We start from the raw sequence: 12,786 nt of genomic DNA, 5'->3' as shown, positions 1-12,786 counted from the left end.
GTAATGAGTACCAGCATAGAATTTTGTTTAAAGAGGTAGGAGACAGAGAGAGAAAAAGAGAGCGAAAGACAGAAAAGGTTAACTTAATTCAGGGGTGGGATATGATGTATGTAAAGATAAAAAAAAGTCTCTGGTCTCTGAGCTGAGATGGGAAAGCTAACTAGAGTTTGCCAGATTGGCAAGCCAAAAGAGTATTTCCCAACCTAGGGAAAGCGTACAAAAAAATTCACAGACATGAGACAGCATGTTCAGAAGAGTAATATTGCTGGAGAGTAACATCTGGGGATAAAGTAGGAGTTGGCTTTTATAGAAGCAGTCATACAGGACAGATATCTTAAGGCTTAGCTCAGTAGCATATAAAGTAAACTATGTTTTTTCAGGTCACCCCAGTCTTTGAATGTGTGGCTGGGGAGGTGGAGTGGGAGGGCATGTGTAAATGGTAATGAAGCATTGGCTCCTTATTTTAGATTCCATTAGCTAAAGCAATTGCAACCCTCAATTCATTCTATACGGTTAAGGGACCCATGACATTTTTCTAATGTACCCTCTAACTTGTGCTCTTCCCTTTGGTTTTTCCTGATCATCATTGGGATGTCCCTCCTAGACATGGATGATGCTTTAGTGGTGAGTCAGTGTCCAACAAGGCTGCACTAGCCAAGGATCGTGGCTCATTCTTGCTCTGCTCCAACAGCCATCCAGTCGAGTGGGGCAATGACCCACCTCACATCTGTCAATCAGCTCCCAACACAGCCTCACTCTCACAGCCTCTTCTCCGTTGCGGGACTTAATCAACCATTTAACTTTCATTTCATTCTGCTGCTGCCCTATCCCCAGCTACCTGATATAAGGGTGAGGGCCAGAAAATAAGGCAGAAGATACAAAAGGGGCTGCACTCCAACAGGTCCCCATTTCTGGAGGAAGCCAGATCCACTTCACTCTTCCCCAGGAGTAAGTTCCATCTGCATCCTATACATTGTCTTGGACCTGAAGGAAAGGCCCCTGGATTCTACCTACTCAGAGACTGAGCCCTGGAGGATGACTGCCAGCTCCCCAGGATCCAAACACTGTCCAGATAAGTCTTATTAGACTTTTCTGCAGATAAAACCCTGGTACCCTACTCGGGAATCCTGAATTCACCAATGGTATGAGTATAATCTTTGGCCCCTCACTGTAATTTCATAAAGATTTTAGGAAAGATTGCTAGAATTTAAGCATAGTTTTTCTAATATAGAATTACTCAGTTTCAAATGTTATGTAGGGCTTAGCCAAACAGGTTCCATAGTAGGGCAAAGTAATCATCTCTATAAGGTATTTTCTTTTTATTTCTATGCTCAGACTCAAGGCAGGGGGTTATATTGGTTTTCTGGATTTGCTACAACAAATTACCACAAACTGGGTGGATTAAAACAATAGCCATTTATTCTCTCACAATTCTGGAGGTCAGGTATGAAATCAAATTGTCAGGAGGATTAGTTCCTCCTGGAATCTCTGAGGAAGATTCTGTTCCATGCTCCTCTTCTAGCTGTGGTGGCTGCTGGTAGCCCTTGGCAACCTGAGCGTGTGGCTGCTAACACCAATGACTGTTCAAATTTCACACAGTCTTCTTTCCAATGTCTCTATGTTAAATCTCCTTCTCCTTTCCCTTAAAAGTGCAGCAATAATTGAACTTCAGCCCTGCCCTAAATCCAAGACAATCTCATTTTACAATCCTTAACTTAATTACATCTTTAAGATCCTATTTCCAAATAAGGTCACATTCACATGGGCAGGGGATTGAGACTTTGATGGATCTTTTTGGAGCTACTCTTCAACCCAACAACATCTCTGCATTGGTTGTTCTGTCAAGGTGGTGACCTAGAAAAAAGATTTACCTGATAAGTAATTGGTAGGATAAGCAGGAAGATTAACTCCATTCTTCCATTAGCTTAGGAAGATCATATTTGGTGTTCTGAAGAGTATTTATTATTAACAGGAGTATAGACACACACACACACACACACACACACACTCCAGAAATAGTATTATTTTTGTTTTACATTTTAAATAAACCTTCCATTTAGAGCTGAATTCCTCTTTCAGTTTTCCACATTATTCTTACACCTTCCCCCAAAACTTGACAAATGATTTACCTTTTCAAAGAGTGTCTCCTACTTGAATTCCTTAAGCACAAGCTGCTCTGGCATAGGAAATGCCCCTTATCAGCATTTTCTTTCCCTGATTTTGCTCTTGAAAGGATCCCTGACTATTCCCAGCCACTTGATAGCCATGGCCACGTGCTTCTGCTGCTCAGCAGGAAATGGAAGTTGGGATGCTGGAGCTATTTGGAGAGGTGTGGTTAGTTCTCGTGTCACTTAACTCACAGGCTTTGTCATTTGATGAGCTCATAGCATCATTTGTACATATCAGTTTTTCCTTAGTATCTAAGATGGATTATTACCCACACCATCCTGAATCAATGACTTAGGACCTCTTCAGACAAAAACTTGGAGATAAGATATATTGTCATTCTCAAGCACTTCCAGAGAGAAATCAAATACTCAGTCCTGGAAAAGTGTATGAAATAAGATACTCCTTGACGGGAAGAGAATAATCTAAAGTCTATAGAGATAAGACACTAATACCATAAGGAAGCAGAGACTTCTGGGAGAAGAGAGATAAGGCCACGTGGACAACAGAGACAATGGGCAGCAATGCCAGCTCTGTGTCCAAGGACACCTGTCCTGCTTACCCCAAGGGGACAGAACCAATATGAAGGTGATGTCCCTAGTTTCTTTCCTCCAGTTCTCTTATCTGTGCTAAGTGAGGCAACAGCAATGACTAGCACAAAGATATTGGGTCCCTTGGCTTCAGTGATGACACTAATATGAAGTTTGCTTCAAATAACTTCAGAATCAGTTGGGCAACTTGAGTCTGTGAGACTGAGTTGAATAGACATTGGAACTAGCTTCTCAGGACTAAGAGTCTATGGGACTTTGCCAAAAGGTGTGAGGTCACAAGGGGAGGTGGAACACCTTAAAGAGGCACGGTCCTTCCTCTAAGTACTGTATTGAAGCAACAGCAAGTGAATGAAGGTGGTGAGAAGCAGGTGAATATTTCTTATCTTCATAGGAACTAAATAACTACAATAACCTAAACGTGTATTTAATATGCCAGAAAAGTAGCTAAAAAAATTAGTGACAAATTGTTACAGAAACCTTTTCCCATTTTACCTACCTGAGTTTGCCTAGAGGAATGGAGCACAAACAATATCACACTATTGTGTTCTGTCTGCTGTCCTCTGAAATATGGTCTTTCAATATGGAAAAGACAGTCAGTCTGAAGAGCCTTGGGGTAGGGAATTCATCCATCCACCCACATGCCTATCCATATGTCTGTTCATCCATCATTCTATCAACACACTGGGTATCCATGATGTATTGGAGATGTAACGATGGTACGACATGGAGTTAAGAAAAATCACATCTTTCACTCTCAGGAAACTGTGATTCTGTCATTTTTTTCCCATTAGATGAGAAATCTACTAATCTTCTCTGGGCATGCTAAACAGTTTTCCACCAGAGAAAGAGAATCTGATGTCAAAACTTTTAGGTTCAAATCCCAGCCCCATCACAAGTTGTGTGATTGGGTAATCAGTTAAAGTTTCTGGACAATAGTTTCCTTATCTATAATCTTTCCAACTTTGGGAAATTATTATATAAATAAAATGTATATAACTCCTAGATAGAGTAGCTCTCTTCCTCCTAATTCTCATAGGAAGAACTTTCCCTCCAACAGAAATGTGGCATTCCTCTCTAAAACAGTCTGTGGTATTTATAACTTTAGTTTAAGGCTCATAAAGAAAGGAATTTAATGGTATACCCTATGCCAGGTTACCTGGCAGTTCTCCTAGGTTTTTTTTTTTTTTTTTTTTTTCCACAATAGCTGCCTTCCAGGGTTCTTAAAATGTTCAAGTTTGAAGAGGTTTCAGAATTCTCCTGCTTCATGCCAGTTCCACTTGGATTTCTCTTCTTAACAGTGCTGCATCTCCTTGAATACTTGTGGTTGAGAGCATGCTAGTGCATTGAGAATTTCCAAAGAAACCAATGCAGCTCTTATTCATACTCATATGCTTGCTTACTCAGCCTACAAGCTCAGTGACATGTACCATGGAGCTACATGCATCTCCCAAGTATTTGGGACAAAGACTTTGCTTATCATTTGGGTTGAACACATACTATTTATTAAACTTATTTTAAGTTATTTTTTTAAATTAAAAGACTAATCAAAACTTGAGAATCAGAAGACATTTACTTGTGAAAAATATTCTTTATTAATCACTTGTCTCATTTCACATTTATGGTTATTATGAAAAATAAGACAAACATTGACAAATATCATTTCAACCAAGATGGAAAATAGCAACAGAGATGGAAATTCCATCATTTGTTGATAATTTCACAGAGATTATATTCCGTAAATTGTAGATTCTTTAAAGAGCTTGCATCACCCTTTCTCCCCTCCACCTACTGGTGCTCTGTGATTGTGGAGCAAATACTCTCTCAGAGCTTTCATTTGTGAAATGGGCAATCATAGCAGGAAAACAACCAAGGAAAATTGTAAGATCACAGGTGTAACAGAAACAAACCCTGGTAAATCACTCTCAGTAAAACACTATATTATGATGATTTCTTTTCCAAACTGATTTTTCACTGCTTTTGTATATCACTGCCTCTTGAAGGTGGGGACTTTTGTGGTCACAATGTCATCTATGGGGGATGTAAGAATGTAATATTTTCCCTCTATCCTGGGGCTAAGTAACCCTTCTCTTTTTAAAATATATGCATAAAAGGCTTTATGCAAGTAACCAATCAAGAGAGTTACTAAATTTGTTGCTGAGATGACTGAGGACTGGAATCCCCGTGGCAGCACAGCACGCAGAGCTAGTTGTTGTTGTCAGAGTAGCTGCCTTCCAGCCTTCTTACAATGTCCAAGTGTAAAGATATATCCAAATATCATTAGCAAATGAGTTGGGAATTGAGTTTCAACTCATGAAACAGAAAGAATGAGGGTGCATGAAAACTGAGAAGGAAAACTGGGAGCCCAGATGGAAGGTGATGAGAACCGAGCTGACTTGGCCACGGGTGGTGGTGGGTGGGAAGCAGCAGACGGGGCACAGAGCTCTTGGTGGTGGATGGATAAGGAGGGAGGTTGACGAGGAAGGGATGTAGGATGCGTTCCAGATTTCCTATTTGAGCAACTGAGAAGAATGCCCTGTTAGCAGGACTTAGAGTGATCTTAATTTGGTTGTAGATTTTAATTATCCTTATGTTTGATATTGATTCATATATTCAGTCAAGTTTTCTTAAGATTTCTTTCTTGATTGTTTTGTTCATATCCAATTGCTTACTTGCTACTACCTTGATTGGTCAGCTCATCTTTAGTTCTTTGCTGTCACCAAGGTCTTTTCCCTCTGGAATATAGAACTGGTAGGTTATTTACATCATCTTTTTCTCTGCTTCTAGGTACAGTCACAAACCATTAATAAACATACTTTAGAAGATTCACTCCAGAAGAACTGGTCTCCCTGTTGCTCTCAGAGAACAACATCTTTACTCTTCTGTGAAAAGCCCTTCCCCTTCCTGCTTACCTAAGAAGGCTAACATCCCCTGAGAGTCAGCTCCTGCCCAGTGCTTATGAGAAGCCTTTGCCAATCACTCAGCCCACTGGGCTTTTTTTGTATTATGCTTGGCCTTCAAATCACCCCAAAAGATTGGAAGGCCCTCGAAGACAAGGGTAAGTCTTTATAGGCCCTACAGAACCTTGCAGGAAGACTACACAGTCAAAGTTCAAGTATTGTTTCTTGGTAAAATAGTTGAATTCATGTCAATTAGGAAGGAAAGTAGTGGAAGAATTATTACAGACCAGGTGGAACCTTAAGAGTCTCATTACACTGTAAGCTGAAGGCATTTGACTACCTGACTACAAATCAAATAAATCTGGAACATATTTTTCACCTATGTAAAAGAAATATTTATGGCCCACATTCTTGCCTACCTACCAATGCATTTGGGAAACTGAATTGGGAGAAAATGATTTTTAGAGCTTTGTGATGTTTCCATGCTATTTGTTGCTATATTTCTGGAACTACATTGTCCATTTTTGCTTTTCATTCTCTGAGATCCATTCATCAAGACAGCTCCTGGGCATGAATCCAAAAAAACAGTTTCAAGAAACCAGGAAATCAAACTGTACCAACCAAATTTTCAGCTGTAGCAGCAAAATGGATCTCATTTAATTCCAGGATATGATCTGGACCATAGAAAATAAACTCTTGCCCTTTTGAAGTCTTCTTCTTTATGAAGATACTAAACCAATGTCTGTCTAAATATTCTAATCCCCCACACAAAGTATGCTTAATCATAACATATATCTTTAAAACATGTCTAAAGTAACTTTCTTTGAGAATTTGTGGTATTCTCAAAATTCTCCAAAGATCACTTAAATTATCATAAAAACAGTACATATAATCTTTGGGTTTTGGAGTCTGATGTTAAAAAAAAAAGCAAAGACAAAGTCAATATGGACCCAACCTAATTTTTACATTGCATTTAAATGTCCTCTTTCTAGAAAACAGTTTATTGAGAATTTCTGGAATGGGATCACTCTTGTTTTTTTGTCTCAGGATCTTGACATCTAGCACAGTAGTTCTCAATTCCAGCTCAGATTAACTTTACCTGTGCCTCTGGAACCTAGGCAACCAGCATGATTCTTGAAGTACAGCCAGGTCTTAAAACCAAGGCAGCTCATGGAACAATAGATACACTAGCATGGGTAGGCTTCCATCTAAATACAATGGAACAGGAATGTTCATGGCAACCTTCATTATAACAGCTGCAGCTGAGAAACTGCTAGAATGTCTACCTCATGGAATGGAGAACTAAATTGTGGCATCCTTACACAAGGGAATAAATAGGAAGTAGCAATGAAAATAACAGAGTTACTGCTATTCTAAACAGTGTGGATGAGCCTCATCATGTTGCTTGCAAGGAGCAAGGCACAAGGGAATGCATACTGCTTCATTTTACTTCTAAACTTCAAACACTGGTAAATCTAATCATCAACTCGCGAAGTCAAGATATTGGTTAAGTTTGGGCAGGGAGGTGGTGGCAATGATTGGAAGCCAGTGAAAGGGAAAGATTCTATGGTGCTTGTGTTATTCTGTTTTTTTGATCCTTGTGGAAATTAGAATCCAAAGGCTATACGGAATAAAATAAATATTTGCTTTATCATTTCAGCATGTTCTAAAATCTATATGCTGAAGTAATTAAAGAGGCTCATCTATAATATCAAATAATATAATCTTTTGGCAGATGTTTGGTTAAAAAATAATAATGAGATTTTACAGTTACGTTTGTCATTGTGGGTCTTGATTTTCTACTAGTCCTTGGTCTTTTGATATAATATGATTTTTGAGATAGAGCTACTTAAGATAATATTTATGAAGTTAATATATTAATCCCAGTAAATGAGGTCCAAGATGAATCTGTTCATTTAATTCTGCTCTAAAGCAAGTAGCATATGTCATGAAGTCATTTATATAATTCTTAAAGGATTTTAGTATCTCATAGACTCAAATCACAATCTAGGCCTTAACAGTGCTAACACTGGACTATTTAAAACTTCCTTCATATCTTGAAGGTACCTAATAAATTTATGAGCTGAAATATTTCATTGAGGATGAAGTGACACTGGACTGAATTATTTAATTCACTTCTGAATGTTATTATTTTCTAATTTTAACAGTAATAAAGATTTATTGTAGAAAAGTTAGAAAATAATGAGAGAATTAAAATGCTAATAATTCAGCCACTTGGAGGTATAATTCTCTGGGGAGGAGAAAGGATGCATATATGAATGCTCTTAAACAAAGCAGCTTTGGTCCCTATTTTTTCCATTTAATGGTAGAAACATTTTCCTAAGTCAAAATGTTATGCATAGGTATGAATTTTAAAGGTTAATTGCTTTAAACTCTATATTTGGATATTTAGGTTATTTCCATTTTCTTGCTTCCATTAGATGCTAAGAATGGGTTCAGCATTGTTTGGTGGAGAAAACATGCCCCTGCCCCAAGACAGCAGGGAACGTGATGGGGAGGAGCCTGCGAGGCCAAGATGGCTATGGCTCTGTTGCTGGCAGTGTGCACAGCCTCTCCCCTTCACCTTCCTCTTCCTCTCCTCCTCCCCATCCTGCTCCCCCTCCTCTTCCTCCCACCCCTCCTCCTCCACTGCAGCTGCCCTGACTTCCTTGGTGTTTCTCAAAACACCAGGTTCTCTCCTGCCTTGGAGATTTGGGGCTCTTTCTGCCTAAATTACTTTTCTCTCCCGTCACCAGTGTCTCTGTCACTTCCTTGAGGTCTTCATTTAAATATCGCCTTTAGCGATATTCTCTTGTCACCCATTTTGCACCCAAAGTCCCAATTCCTCTATCCCCTTCCAAGATTTACTTTTCTCCCTCTAGCATTGATCGCAATCGTCAACCTAAAATAACAACAGAGAGTGACTCTCCAAAGAAACGAGATTACCCAGGAGTATTTAAAGGGATTATAATCCAGGATATGTGTGCTGGTGACATAGGCTATCCAGGGAGGTTGAAGTAAGAGGAATCTTAAAGGCAAAAAAAAAAAAGTAGATGTAGTTTGAAGTAATCTTTCATTTTTTCATTGGTTACAGGGCTTATCACAGGTGGGTGGCAAGGTGTGTGCTGCATATTGCTGTGAGAGAGTGCTTTGCTTTGGATCTGGTGTAAGCGTGCCCCCCAAAAGTTCATGTATAGGAGGCTTGGTCCCCAGGGTGGTGGTATTAGAAGGTGGTGAGACCTTTAAGGAATGGGGTCTGGTGGGAGTCCCCAGGTCCCTGGGGTATGCACCTCACAAGGGGTCCTGGGACCCCAGCCTCTGTGGCTTCCTGTTTCAAGATGTAATCTTTCTTTTCCATGCATGCTCCTACTTTGATGTGAGGCAGTCAAGGTGTCATCACTAGAGTTGAACTGATGCCAGGGCCATGCCCTTGAACTTCCAAAACTGAGCTAAGTAAACCTGCTTTCCTTATAAGTTAAATTGCCTCATAAATTTCATTAGACTATGTAGGGATGTCAGGCCAGTCAATGTACAGAGGAGCAAGGTCCTCGAGTAATAACACGTGGACTCATACAGAGGGTCTTCATAGAAGCAACCCTGACTATAAGGCTGTGGTTTAGTAAGGCTACTTGCAAGGTTCCTGTTAACTGTTACTGGATAGATGTCTTATAGAAGTTGCCTTAACTGCAAGGTGGTTGTTTTGGCAGAGCCTTTTGTAATAGTTCCTGTTATTGGACAAATATGCATGAAAACCCCTCTCTCCCAACACTTGAGATTAGTGATTTCATTTTGATTCTGCCAACTTTCACACTATCTACTGTAGCACAGGAATGTAGAGTTGGGTTCTTTGTCTCACAAATTGGAAGAGTGAAATTCATGGAGACAAGGATGAGAGCAAAGTAACAGGATTTATTGGAGTAATAGAAAGAAAGAAAGCAGAGCTCCCAAAGTGGAAGGGTCTCAAGAGAGGGACACCAAAGTGGCTGTTGTCTAGGGGTTTATGTGGATTTACAGGGTTAAAGGAGCTGGCCTCCTACCCAATCCTGGGTAAAGCACTCAGTGTCCATGAACTTTCAGGCACTCTTTGGTCTAATCAGGTTATCCTGCCCCCACCTCCCCTTTTTGATGGGGGTCCAAGTACAAGGCAGATGCCTCACTATCCATTTCTCCTGCTTACATGGGAGTCAGCCTGACCTGATTAAGCCTGTCTTATGTTTGCAGTTTCTCAACCTTGCTGAATAGAAACCTGACCTTGAAGGAACCCAAGTTTCCTGCCTGTTTATTTTAACCCTTTCTCCTGTCTCACTACAATACACAATGTGTATTTCACTTATTAGTATTATTATTAATTTATTTTTGGTGTCCTACACTGGAATGGGAGTACCAAGAGGGCATGGATTTTGCCTCTGCTGTCCAATGCTGGATCCTCAGTGTCAGGACAGGACCTGTGTTTTCTAAATGCTCAGTAAGTATTTGTTGGACAAATCAGTGCATCAATATCAGTGTTACCCCCATCATCAATAGCTCATCTTCATCAGGAATCCTTTGGTGAATATCCAAGCTGTAGAGAAATTTGTAATCTGGTCAGTCATCAGATAGATGCTTAACATACCCCATAATGTAAAGTGACCTAGGAATGTCTCAACAGAGACATATTGAACCATAAAGTCAATTAATTGGTCTCTATTTATGTCACTGAACATAACAACTGGATCATAATGAGATTGAAGGAAGCTGGGCATGGCCAGATGCAGTAGTGTACACCTGTGATCCAGAAGAATGGCAAGATCAAAGTCAGCTTCAGCAATTTAGCAATGCCCTAAGCAACTTAATGAGGTCCTGCCTCAAAACAAAAAAATAAAAAAATAAAAAGGTTGCAAATATATTTCAGTGGTAGAGTGCCCCTGGGTTCAGTCCCCCACAATTAAAAAAAAAAAAAAAAAAAAAAAAAAAGAAAGAAAAAAAAAGGAAAAAGAAAAAGAAAAATCCAGGCATAGTGACACACGCCTGAAATCCCAGGACTTGGGAGGTTGAGGCAAGAGGATTGCAAGTTGGACACCAGCCTCCACAATTTAGTGAGGTCCTGTTTCAAAATAAAATAAAAAGGACTGGGTATGTAACTCAAAAGTAGAATACTACTGGGTTTAATCCAGTATTGCAAAAAAAAAAAAAAAAAAAAAAAAAAAAAAAAAAAAAAAGAAAAGAAAAAAGAAAGGAAAAGTTGGAAAAACTATTTGAAGTCTGTGATTAAAATAATCCAAAGGGGATTTGTGAAGGAACAGGAAGTTCAGTATTAAAATACCTCATAATCTTCCCATACTTGCAAACTGTGAAGATTAATCTATTAAGGCGACACGTTTATCCTCCTTATCTGTAGGAATAAGACAGCTTGACCTATTCTAACCACAGCAATTTTGCCAAAACTCCAGTATTGGATCAACTGAATAATATATTTTCTTTGTTTTCCCTTCTTCTCCAAGGCAATAAATGCTGTTGAAGAAAACTGAGTTACCAGCTCCAGTGTGGATATGTGATGTCCAGCCTCAAGCATGCTGTCAGTTCTCCTAAATAAGCTTGGAATGCAGCGATTCTCAGTTTGGTCTCAGGGTCCCATTTTATAATTATTGAGGACCCTACAGAGCTTTTGTGAATGTACATCGCTTCTATAGATGTTGCATCAGACAACAAAATTAAGAAATTTTAAATAATTGTAAAATATTTTAAAATAGAAATAATAAAGTCATTACATATTAACATAAATAGCATCCTTTTATGAAAGCAAATATTTTCCAAAACAGAAAAAAAATGAAAAGAGGAGCACTGTTTCAGATTTTTGTCGATCTCTTTAATGACTGGCTTAATAAAAGACAGATGCTGGATTCTCACATTTGCTTCTGCATTCAATTCATTGAGATACACATGCCATGCAGTCTCTGGAAAACTCCACTGTCCACTCAAGAGAGAATGAAAAGGAAACAATGTCTTGGTATTATTTTGCAATTCACCATTCTTTCTGCTTGAGTGAATTTGTCTTCCCCAAAACCCTTGCTAACTTCTTCATTATTGTTAAATCTGAAGAGAATTGTCATTGGCTGGAGCAATTGGGGAAGGCTTCCTGAGAGCAAAACTGGGTATTGAAGAATGAACTTGAGTTTGCTGGCCTTGAAATTCTGATCCTCCTACCTCAGCCTCCCAAAGTTGCTGGGATTACAGGCATGTGACCACAGAGCCCAGCTTATCTATCTTTTTGATTATAGCCATCCTTGTGGATTTGATTTGAATTTCCTAATAACTCATGCTAGTAAGGTATAGAAAGGTATAGATCTAAACCTTTTCTTTGGTGATGTGTGTTCCCATTTTCTGTTAGGATTGTTTTTTTTTTTTTTTTACTGTTGAGTTTGGAGAGTTCTTAAGATATTCTGGATCTAAAGCTTTTTCAGATATGTGATGTTCCATAGTAATTTTCTTGTCTTTTCATTTTCTCTCTCTTTTATTTGTTCTTTTTAGATATGCATGACAGTAGAGTGTAATTAGACATATTATACATACATGGAGTGTAATTTTTTCTCATTGGAATCCCATTATTGCCGTTGAACATGATGTGGAGTTTCACTGGTCCTGTATTCATGTATGAACATAGGAAGATTATGTCCAACTCATTCTACTGTCTTTCCTATTCCCATTTCACTCCCTTCCCTTCATTCTCTTTGTCTAATCCAATCGACCTCTATTCCACCCCTTATTTTATTAGCATCCACATATCAGAGAGAACATTTGGCCTTTGGATTTTGGGGATTGGCTTATTTCACTTAGCAGGATAGTCTCCAGATCCATTTATTTACTGGCAAAAGTCTTAAAGTCATTCCTTTTAGGGCTGAGTAATATTCCATTGTGTATATATACCACATTTTCTTTATTCATTCATCTGTTGAAGGGCACCTAGGTTGGTTCCATAGCTTAGCTATTGTGAATTGAGATGCTATAAACATTGACGTGGCTGTGACACTGTAGTGTGTTGATTTTAAGTCCTTTGGATATAAACCAAGGAGCGGGATAGCTGAGTCAAATGGTGGTTCCATTCCAGGTTTTCTGAGGAATCTCAACTGCTTTCGAGAGTGGTTGCACCAATTTGCAGTCCCACCAGCAATGTATGAGTGTAAACTTTTTCCCTA

This window comes from Sciurus vulgaris, assembly GCF_902686455.1.
Source record: "Sciurus vulgaris genome assembly, chromosome: 8".
Lineage (NCBI taxonomy): Eukaryota > Metazoa > Chordata > Mammalia > Rodentia > Sciuridae > Sciurus > Sciurus vulgaris.
This window is presented reverse-complemented; position numbering follows the sequence as displayed.